General features: G+C 35.1%; 1 pseudogene; it reads left to right on the forward strand.

Annotated features, from left to right (window-relative positions):
* The first annotated feature begins 11026 nt into the window (after positions 1-11026).
* On the forward strand, positions 11027-12247 carry LOC101612865 (annotated as a pseudogene).
* Positions 12248-12665: the final 418 nt, after the last annotated feature.

The raw sequence follows: 12665 nt of genomic DNA on the forward strand, positions 1-12665 counted from the left end.
TGTTGAGAGTAGGAAGATGAAAGGGATAAATGGTTGGCGAGGTTTCTGAGAAAGAGAGAAAAATAAAATATCTTTGGGTTTATTAACCTGAAAATAAACTAGTGTCCATACAATGGGGGAAATGTTTTACATCTTTAGAACCATCTCTGGATTTTTTGTGGGTACGTTGATTTATTTTGTCACAAATTGTGGGAATAATTTAACACTGTAAACAGATACCAAAATGCTATTTATAGACAAGAAGTATATACAAAATTTATTTGTTATTCATACTCACATAGAGCTGGAACATAAACATGCCAGGTTACAAGCAAGATATTCTTGCAGTATAAATGTTCCTTCATTTCAAATATAGTGTATCTATTCAGTATTATTAATCTCCACAAACCTCACATAATAAATTCCATTTATTTTGTTTATGTATGTTTGTATGTTTGTTTATACATATTTTATGTTTGTTTAAATTTATATGTATCTATTTCTTATGTGGTGTGTGTGTGTGTGTGTGTGTGTGTGTGCGCGCGCGCGCTTGCTGATATAAAGGAAGATGATAGCAAACACTGAGGAGACTCAAAACTCATAAAAACAGAAAATTAGAGGCTGCTGAGAGCTCAAAAGTAAAATATACTTATAACATGTCCTCCATAGCTCAGTGAATACTGAGGAAGAGGGATTAGAAAGAGTGTAAGAACCACAATGTGGGCAGTTGTACTCCCAACAGGCATTGGGATATTCATGACACCAAACTGATGGCCAATAAATGGAGCCTTGCATTTTTGTGCCTCACATTTTCAATAAATAAACTGAGGGACATCAGTGAAATGAAGGTCGGGGACAGGGAACAAAAGAGTATAACTCAATGAAAATATGATCAACTTGCAATATATTTATATTAAGATTCTAAAGAAAAATTAAACATTATTGTAATCATTACATTTGTCAGTATTTTTAATAGTCATTAATTAAATTTTGGGAAGTCTTTAAGAAATAATTTCACTTCAGATTAATTGAGCTGTGTAGACCTTATTTTCTCACCTTTTAAAGACAGTTTCATCTTTAAATCTCATTCCTTCTCATTATAAAAATATAATGATGAGCCTTTTTTTTTTCCCTTGTTCATTCCTGTTGCTTCTGAGTTTACTTAGAGTAATATTACATGTACTTGATGGAACTTTTACTGTCCTCTACTTTTTTTTCTGTCATTATAAAAAATTCACCTCCCATTGTAGGAAGGTCTGGATAAACTCAACCCACCTTAGTAGGACACTAAGCAGCAATGAATCACCTGTTGTTGCAGTCCGGTTCACATTGCTGGTAGAAATCACCCAACCAAGAGCAGCTTCTGGGAAAAAGAGATTTATTTTGGCTCATATGCTCGAGGGGAAGCTCCACGATGGCAGGGAAAAACAATGGCATGAGCAGTGGGTGGACATCACCCCCTGGCCAACATAAGGTGGACCACAGCAACAGGAGGGTGTGCCAAACACTGGCATGGGGAAACTGGTTATAACATGCATAAGCCTGCCCCCAACAATACATTCCCTCCAGGAGGCATTAATTCCCAAATATCCATCAGCTGCTGAGCTAGCATTCACAACACTTAAGTTTATGGGGGATACCTGAATCAAACCACCACACCTGTTTTCTCAGAAATGGAGTTAACTCCTCTGCCACTCACAAAACATGTACTTTTAAGATATTTCTCTCTTCTTTCTCTCACTTAATGGCCTTGTTCATAAAGTGTTCAAATTTCTGAAATCTTGATTGCCTACCTCAGTAACTGACATACAAGAAAATAAACATGTATAAGATAGATTAAGTGTCTAATTAGAAATTAGTTATTTTTAATAATAAAAATATAAACACAAAAATGTATTAACTGAGAAAATGTAATAAGGTCCCAAATAAAGCTCCAGAAACAATCCAATTATAGCCATTAACTAAGTAGCCAGTAACAAATATTTTTGTATGAAAACTGTTAGCATATGATATAAAGGATTAAGATCAAGAAAACAAGATGTAAACAATAATTGATACAGAATAACATGTTTATTTTAATTACAGCCTTCCAACTTTATGATCCTTCTCTATATATTTTCTTTGTACAAAAACTAAATAGTTCAGTGTATGCTTGCATTACACACATCAAACAAATCATTAATGTATATGTGAAGCAATAAGTATAAATTTCAATATTTTAGGGAATTTACACAGTAATCTTGTGATATATGATTACTGAAGTTTTATGGAAAGTTTACCTTCCAACTCTAAATGATCTGTCACAACACTACATTGAGCCTGGACATTTGTGTGATGCACCTTAATAAGCATTTCAAACTACTTTAGTTATGTTTAGCAGAACCTTCTTTCTTGGGACTACAAAATAAGATGTATATACCAATTAACAAAAGCCTTTAGTAGTTTAGAACAAGCATCAATTTTCATTCAATTTGCCAGATATACATACCTCATCCCAACACAATGAGGTTGGTCATCAGATCCTTGACTCTTAAGAGGAAATTGTTGAGGTAATTGCTGAATGTCAAAATAAGCTGTCCAGTGACTTACAGACAGTATCCATTATAATCTCCCTAAGATCATTTCTTCAGCTACTGGCAGTTATAAAAATCACATTTATCATGAATATTCTTATTGACTTTGTTAAAAATATGAGCATGTAATAAAGACAAATGAACATATATTACATTCAGCCATAAAAAAGATAAAGAACAAAAGAAAGAGTAGCCTATCCATATATTAGCTTAAGAATGAATATAAACTTATTTTATTTAACAATAGAAAATGTGTTTTTATAATTATATATCCATACGTACATATGTATGTGATGGTTAATCTCTAGTTTTCAATTTGACAGGATTAAAATCACCATAAAAACAAATCTTTGGTAATATCTGTGAGGGATTTTCTAGATAATGGACAGCATCCTTGAACTACAAGCTCTGCCATGGTTGGGGTTAGTTGTAGAACCTATTGGCAGTGGAAACTTGCTTCAGGAGGCAGATTGTTGGGACTGGGCCTTAAAAATTTATAGTTCAGCACCACTTCTGGCTTTCCTCTGCTTCTGATTATGGTTTTACTAATCTTGCCACCTTGCCTACCCTGCATCAATGGAATGTATCATCTAAGAAAGTCTAGCTGAACTAAGCTCTTTTATATTTCAAATAATTTACTCATAGCAATTAGAAAAGTAATGAACGTAAAAAATTATTTCCAGAAAGTGGGACTGATGTGATTGAAAACAATGGAGAGTGCCACTAACACTTTTGGATTAAGTTAATATCAGCAATATTTTTAATAAAATGTGATTTTTAATATGTATTATCAATGAATACCAGATTCCATAGAGCAAAAGAAGCAAACCTTTAGAATTTACAATAATTATGATGAGTAAATATAAAATTTCATGAGAATGATACAAAGCAATTAACAGCCAAGATCATAATAGAACCAAGCAGGAAAATGGATTTTTGTTTAACTTGACACTGAAGTTTTATCTGCTTTTCATATACAAAATAATAACATAGGTAGTTGATGATTTTCTCTGAACCTTGTGACACTAGATATTTTAAACAAAAATGAAAATATGTCAAAGATGTAAGGGAAATATAAGTATTAGGGATGCTTCAGTATGAAAATACAGACTTAAGGAAAGTAATATTGAATGGGTTATAGACATGTGGTCTGATTTATCAAAGCAATATTTTGATATACAGGGACAAAATGAAAAAACTGCTGTGGCTGTTTTAATGTAAAACTTAAAACAGTGCAGGGACTTGAGCTGTCTTTGAATCCAAATCAGCAGATATCTGAGGGCATAAAACAAAATTCACAGCAGGTTTATTTGTAACTTGAATTCTGATACCTTACTCAAATTTCCTATTACTATTTATTCTTTCCTCCTCCAATGCGGCTTCATGCATTTTGTTCATTAATTTAATTAGCATTAACTAGCAAGTAGATCTGGAGTTTCTTTCGATGCAGTGATTTTAATTTTTTCACTTACTTTTAATTTTATTTTCTTTGCTTGCTTTTTGAGGTAGAGTTTCACTCTAGCACAGGCTGACCTGGGCTGGAACTCAAGCTGGCCTAGAATTCATGATACTCCTCTTAGTTCAGCCTCTCCAGAGTGTTGGTATTAAAAGTTGGTGCCACCACACCTAGATTTGCTTGTTGGTCTTATTTTAATGTTTTGGGTTTACTTTTCATTCATCTATAAAAATTAAAAAAAATTCCCACTGGATATTTGTAGGTGAGGACCAACAAAGAAACCAAGGTTTGTCTTCTACAAAAATCTTGCAACAGACTTCATATTTAATTTTGTAATGATATCTGTTCCTCCACCTGCTTTTACTAGTGGGGTCTAACTTTTATGAAGCAATTGTGTTCTTCAACAATAGAGAAATCATCTGCTCATGCAGATCTAATTCTTTACTTTTAGTGAAAGGATCAAAGGAAGATATTGAAAACCAAGAACAAAGTTGAAGTATGCTCTTGATTATTATTGTAGTTTAGATCAACTAGACTTCGTGGTAGAATTGGTTTGTTTAATATATCACTGATCTTAATACAAGAAAGAAAAATAAAAATATTCCATGGCTCCTGTCTGGAACTATTAAGATTCTATCTTCATGAATGTTGATGTTATAGGAATACTATTCCTCAAAATGATTCTTGGATAAACCTCATGAACAATTTTATATCAAGGTGCTTTGGACTTTTAGGAAACAGTTGTCTATCAAAATACTTCATCATATATTAGGCACTACAAATGTAAAGAACTTGAAAAGAGATTTCAAATATAATTATGCTGTCATAATCTCAGGTATTTTAATACAGTGTGTGATGTGTTTTTTCATATATACAATGTAAAATGATATTTTAACAAGAGTAAAGCTTTTAACTAAATAATTTGTACAAGGTAAAAATATGTTAAATACAATCCCAAGGATCCTTGAGATCTCAGATACACTAGTTAATAAAATTCACACAAAAATATGAAAAGACAATGTATCAGTATTAGCACACATGTCATCTTCTTTTCTTTTGTTCATAGTTTAAACAATCAGTATCAGAAATTCAATTCTCTTTTGCATTTGTCTCATGCCATAGAACATATGTCTATGCTCTATAACTTTTTGATCCCTGGTCACACTCCTGAGATAGTGATGATTTTCAAGGAGTCCTATGAGTTGCACATTCTTCTGTGATATGAGGCATTCATTTTCAGTAATGACTTCATGTCATGAACAGTAGCAAGTACAGTTCCATAAGGTACAAATCATTACTTCCTCAAACTCTGATTCTAGAGCTTCTCACCACAGTAGTGTTGCCTTTCTGCCTCTCTGATGGCTCAGGCAGCATTTTCATTTTCAACTCAGCTGTTCATTTCTCAATTTCTACATTGCAGCTCTGGCAACAAACGTGTGACCCTGTCTGCTGTTGACAGCTGGGTTATACCACTGAGATTTTATTTCACAGCCTTTGAAACTTTCCTCTTGTCTGACTTGCTGATTTCAGATACAGATGAAATAATGGCATTGAAAATCTGATGACAAATGCCTAGATGTTGGCGTTTAAGAATTCACTTTTAACTCCATTATTCTTGGTGACATTGTTTATTACCACGTACATTTTTGGTATTTTTTTAATTGTAATTAAAATAAATATAGGGGCATTTGTTTATCATAACCACTGCTAATTTTCTGAATTTATGCATAGTAGAATGATAAATTGGAGTTAATAAATATTGTAAATGTGCACTTTCCAAATGTTTCAAAGCAATATATATATTCAGCACAATACCAATTAATATTCCAGCATCATTCTTCATAGAGATAGAAAAACAATCTCAAAATTCATATGGAATGGCAGAAGCCCTCAGATATCCAAACATATCCTCAGCAAAAGAAACACTGCGGGAGCCATCACCAGGCCTGATCTAAAGCTACACTACAAATCCATAGTAACAAAAACAGCATAGTACTGGCATGAAAACAAACATATAGACCAATGGAACAGAATTTAAGATTCAGTTCTTAGGTCAAATAACTAAGCTACTTGATCTTTGACAAGGCCTCCAACAACATACATTGGATAAAAGACAACACCTCCACCAAATGGTCCTAAACAAATTGGACATCTACTTGTAGAAAAATGAAAATAGACTCATTTTCCTCACTATACACAAAAATCAACTCCAATTGGATTAAACACATCAATATAATACATGAAATTCTTCAACTACTGGAAGAAAAACCCAGGAGAAACTCTCCATGACATAGAAGTGGGTAAAAACTTCCTGAACAATGCCCCAGTAGCCCAAGAAATTAAACAATCACTCAAACAGTGGGATCTCATGAAGCAAAAAGAAAAACAAAAATAAACAAACAAAAAACCACTTTTCCACAGACAAACATACCATAGTCAGTGCCAAATAGATCACCCCCAGCATGGCAGAAAATCTTCATCAGTCATAACACTGACAGAGGCCTAATTTCTAGAATCTTCAAAGAACTCAAAAAACTAAACAAAACACAAACTACCCATTCAAAAAATGGGCTAGAGAACTCAATAGGGAGTTCTCACAGGAAGAAATAAAATGGCTAATACACACATAGGAAACATTTTCTACAACTTTAATTATTAGGGAAATGAAATTTAAACAATTTTGAGATTCCACCTTACTCTAGTCAGGATGGAAATCAATAAAAAATCAAAAAACAGTCAATGTTGATGAGAATGTGGGGAAAGAGGAACCTTACTCACTGATGGTGGGAATGTAAATTTGTACAACTGCTATGGAAATTCATACTAAAACTCCTGAAAAAAGATGAAAATAGATATACTAGCAGACTCTGTTTTTCTCCTACTGGGCATTTACCCTAAATGCTACATGCATTATTTACTACAGAGAAATTTGCTTAACCATGTTTATAGCTGCTCAATTCATAATAGCTATGACTGAAATCAACCCAGATGCCCATCACTGGACAAAATGATGACAGAATTGTGATACATATACACAATGGAATTAAATTATACACAGCAGTAAGAAAAAATGATACAATGAAATTTGAAGGAATATGGATAGACTTGGAAGAGATTATGAACACACATAATCACAGAAAGACAAACTCTGTGTGTTCTCACTCATCTGTGGTCCCTAACCTGGTTGCTTGTACACCTGACAGGCAACTACATGGCCAGACAATTGGGATGAAAAGGTTTGAGGGAAGGAGAAGTTGGGGTGAAATAAACACAACATTAAACTCAAAATGAGTTGGTACCATAGAAACCTTTCTCCTCAAATGTAGCCTTAATGATTTAACCCCCAACAGTAGTATGGGGAGATCATCTAAAAGGGCCCTGGATAGGGTGAAATGAATCTTAGTCTTAGAACATTTGGCAATGTCTTATTAATCCCAGTGCCAGAAATTGGTGCTACACAAATTGAGCTACTGATCAGAGAGTTCTACTAGGTCCCCCAAATAAGACGGGCTTCTGTCAAAGCATATGATTGCCCACCTGAGGCAAAAAATAAGATTGTAATGTGGAAGACACCACATGCTGCCTACACAGAACACCAAGAGACCTGGATGGTATCCAGAAGAGAGCTAGTCCCCAGATGGTTAGCCAGTATAGTGCTAGAAAGAGCTTCATGTGCTACTGAGGGAAAGTGGCCGAAAAAGTTTTGAGCAAACAGGAGTCTATGCTATTCAGAAGTAGCCAGCCTGACAAGAAATACACACCAATACAATTGCAGCACACAAACTTGGCTTTCTTGTTGACTAAGAGATCCACTCAGTAGAAAGGAACCAATACCAGGTCTGAATCCTCAGGAGACAAAGATTAGGGTCTCCAATCACAAGCCCCTACTAGTTTTTGCTAAAAGAGTGGCTACATCCATCATAACCTTCCTAAATTAACAATGCTTATCCCATTTAACCTATGCTGACTTCATTCTCTGTTGGAGAATCTGTTTTTTTTTTTTTTTTTGTTTGTTTGTTTGTTTGTTTTTTCAGATGGTAGTGAGACCTGAGGAGATAAACCATCCCACACTTCAGCCATGGCCCAGGTGAAACCTCAGAAGAACTGGGGAGACAAGCAAGAGTGCTGCTTCCATGTTGAGCCATACAATCAGCACCAGGGTGAAGCTGACAAATGCTGTCGATACTGAACACATACTAAAGCATAAATCCAGAGGCTTCTGAGCACTTATCACTGAAGTAGACTTACAACATACCCAAGACACCTCAGGGATTTTTTGTTGGAGAGCAGCTGAAAGGTTGTAAGAACCAAAGGCTGGGGATACTCTACCCAGCATTTTTATCCCCTCCTTAATAACGAGCTGCTGCTCTCACAATGCCTAACCCACAGCCCCATGGGGAATGCCAGCAACAAGGCAGAATAGGGCCTCCAGCTGAATGGGGGCAGGGATGAGTTAAAAGATGGTACCAAGGCTGGAGAGATGGCTTAGCGGTTAAGCGCTTGCCTGTGAAGCCTAAGGACCCAGGTTCGAGGCTCGGTTCCCCAGGTCCCACGTTAGCCAGACGCACAAGGGGGCACACGTGTCTGGAGTTCGTTTGCAGAGGCTGGAAGCCCTGGCGTGCCCATTCTCTCTCTTCCTCTATCTGTCTTTCTCTCTGTGAATGTCGCTCTCAAATAAATAAATAAATAAAATTTAAAAAAAATATTAAAAAAAAAGATGGTACCAACTCAACTCATGATGTATCCATATAAAGTGTGGTCTTACCAAAAATTTATACATATATAAATTTGGCTCATGATAATCTATAAACCACATAGTAACTTATAATCAAAATCAATAAAAACATTCTTAGAAAATACATACAGTCATGTTTTACTTCATAAATGTTTCAACTGCTACTCATCATCAATTCTAACAATATTTCTTTAATAGTAAATATTACCTATTGCAATATTTATAAGTATAATAATTTCAAATAAATGAATAAGCATGGTATAAGAAATTACTATCATAATAGCTACAAAAATTATTAAAGCAAATTTTTTTTCTAAATTTCCTCAATCTCCTAAAGGCTAAATTCTGAATGTTTTGTGTATATTAATAAGTGAAACGTTCTTATTTTTAATATTATTTTTGAAGTATTTCCTGTACTATGACATACAGTCAAGGATGATAGTCTTACCTCTAGTAGGATGAAATTCAAGGGTTCATGAATGCTTGCATGTACTCTACAACTGAGCTAAATCACAAGCTTTTATCTAAGTTGTTTGCTTTTTTATATTTCTGTTTATTTTTCAAGTGACACTGCAGTGGTGAATTTAGCTTTCTTTATTTTTTGAATTGAAAAGTATGGGCATGTCATTTAGTTATCATCCTTTATGCCATTTTCCAAGATTATTTGTTTTTGTTGCATCTCATCTCTCACTTTCTTCTCATCTGCTAACTCTAACATCTTCTCCTCTCCAAATTCTCCCCTCTTCACATATGTCCTGTCACCCTTCCCTCATTCCTTTTCCTGCTCATCTCTGTACTTGCAATTGGTCACCATTCTAACTTTATTGATTTTACCTGCAATTGTCCATTTATATATTATATTCATAGACATTACTATCTAGGCTCCACATATCAGAAAGATCATGTTGTTTTGGTGTATTAAACTTTTAAGGAAGTTCTAATATTAATATTTTTCAAACTGTTCTCAAACTAAAAACTTATTCTGTGAAGCCTGGTACAAAAACTGGATAAAGAAACATCATAAAAAGATAACTACAGACAATTTCCTGATCCACATAGATGCAAAACTCAAGGGATGGAGAAATGGCTTAGAAGTGAAGATGCTTACTTGCCTGTGAAGCCTAAGGGACCCAGGTTTGTTTCTCCAGTTCCCAATTAAGCTAGATGCAGAAGGTGCTGCATGTGTCTAAAGTTCATTTGCAGTAGCTAGAGGCCCTGATATGCACATCCCCCCCCTCTCTCTCTCTCTGTGTGTGTGTGTGTGTGTGTGTGTGTGTGTTTCTTTCTCTTTTTCTTTCTTTCTCAAATAAATAAATAATACATTGCTGGAGAGATGGCTTAGCAATAATTAACTTGCTGGGAAAGAAATTAAAAATAAATTCCCTTGGCCTGGTCTAACAGTTATGGTGCTTGCCTATAAAGCCAAAGAACCTAGGTGTTTTCCCAGTACCCACATAAAGCCAGATGCACAAGGAAGAGCATGTATCTGGAGTTCGTTTGCAGTGGCTAGAAATCCAAGTGCAGCCATTCCCCCCTTTTCTTTGTCCCACTCTCTGTCTGTCTGTCTGTCTCTCTCTCTTTCCCTCTCTCTCTCTCAAATAAAGCAAAACCAAAATAAAATCCCTTTCACAACTAAAGTATTTAGTAACACACCTTACCAAGAATTTGAAAAACTTCTACCTAGAAAAACTTAACACAATGGAAAAGGAAAAAAAAAAAAAAAAAAGAAAGAAACAAAAGAAGATACCAGACATTGCTGAGACCTTCCATGCTTCTATATTGGAAGACTCAATGTTGTTACAACAGTGACACTACAATTCACATGAATGTTATAATAGCATTCTTTTCATAGCTAGAAAATTAAATCCCCAAATTCATATGGAACCACAAAAGATCATACATATTCAAAGCAAACTTAAATTGAAAGAACATTGCTGAGTGTATAACAATGCTTGATGTAAAGATTATACTACAGGGTGATGGAGAGATTTCTTAGTCATTAGGGTGTTTGCCTGCAAAGCCTAAAGACCTAGGTTTGATTCCCCAGTACCCATGTAAAGTCAGATGTACAAAGTGGTACATGCATCTGGAGTTCATTTGCAGTGGCTAGATGTCATGGTGCACCCATTCTCATTCTTTCTTTCTCTCTCTCTCTTTCTCTAAAAAAGAAAAAAAAAGTTTGTTTTTATTCTTTTTTTTTTTTTTAATTATGCTAAAGAAACATAGTGACAGGAGATGAGCAGTACTGGGACTGGCGAGGTTTCATACACCTGAAAGAGGGGAATGTCAAGAAGCAGTAGCCATTTACAAGCTAAGCAGCAGTAGCATGCCTAGCCCAGCCAGTCGGACTCCCCCAAGAATTGCAGATAATCCAAGCCAAGAAGAGAAAAACAGCATAGGATATCAAGAAGAGAAAAGAGGAGGTCACCAAGAAACATCAATATGAGATTAGGAATTGTTGGCCACCTGTATTGTTTGGGAGAAACAGTTCTTACATTATCATTGAAACACCCCACAAAGAAATAGGAACAAGTGACTTCTCCAGATTTACAAATTACAGGTTTAAAAAATTTTTTTATTAATCCTTCCCCTCTGCCAGATTTCTGCTGGGGATGTTCAAAGGAGGTCTGGCTAAATATGTTAACAAAAGAGAACATATATGTGTATGACAAACATTTTGAAGTTCTGCATTCTGACTTGGAACCACAAATGTGGTCAATACTTTTAGACGGGCTTTTAGAGGTCTGTGAAGTATACACACTTCATAGGGAAACATTTTATCTTGCACAAGACTTTTTTGATAGATTTATGTTGACACAAAAGGATATAAATAAAAATATGCTTCAACTCATTGAAATTACCTCATTATTCATTGCTTCCAAACTTGAGGAAATCTATGCTCCAAAACTTCAAAAGTTTGCTTATATCACTGATGGTGCTTGTAGAGAAGTGGATATTTTAAGGATGGAACTCATGATACTGAAGGCTTTAAAATGGGAACTTTGACCTGTAACAGTTATCTCATGGTTAAATCTGTTTCTTCAAGTTGATGCTCTTAAAGACATTCATAAAGTTCTGCTACCTCAATATTGTCAGGATATATTCATTCAAATGGCTCAGTGTTTAGACCTCTGTATTCTAGCCAGCGACTCATTAGAATTCCAGTGCAGAATTCTGGTTGCCTCTGCCTTATGCCATTTTACCTACATTGAAGTGGTTAAGAAAGCCTCAGATTTGGAATGGGATAACATCTCAGAATGTGGGGACTGGATGGTACCTTTTGCCAGTGTAATAAAAAGTACTAGTCCAGTGAAGCTGAAGACTTTTAAGAAGATATCTATGGAAGACAGACATAATATCCAGACACATACAAATTATTTGGTTTTGCTGAATGATGTAAACTACGTAAATACCTTCAGAAAAGGAGGGCAGTTGTCACCAGCATGCAATGGAGGCATTATGACACCACCAAAGAGCACTGAAAAGCCGACAAGAAAACAATGAAGTGAAACAAGCTGAAAATGAACAAATATTGAATAGAAATGAACAACTCAGTTTTTCAGGAAAATACTGCTGAGATTGTCCTCATCAACTCAGAAGTTACACTGCCATATTTTGTTATGACAATTGCTTAAAATTGGCACTAAATTCCTAACAGGTATGAGGCCCTGGATTAGGTTAATCTCCAGCACAACAAAAAATACTTTTAAAATTTGGTACTAAATAAGACATTATTTCCTACAATAGCACCCAGCAGGATTTGTTTAAAGATGATTTCACTCTGAAGGTTACTACTAGCCAGCCACCACTTATGCCATGATAATTGTTTGTTCTTGTGTGTTTCTTAAATCCGGTGTTTATCCTGATGAACTTGGAATTTTAGCACAGGCATTATGGACTAGACAAGTGATACCTTAAAGTG

The sequence above is a fragment of the Jaculus jaculus genome, chromosome 10 (assembly GCF_020740685.1).
Source record: "Jaculus jaculus isolate mJacJac1 chromosome 10, mJacJac1.mat.Y.cur, whole genome shotgun sequence".
NCBI lineage: Eukaryota > Metazoa > Chordata > Mammalia > Rodentia > Dipodidae > Jaculus > Jaculus jaculus.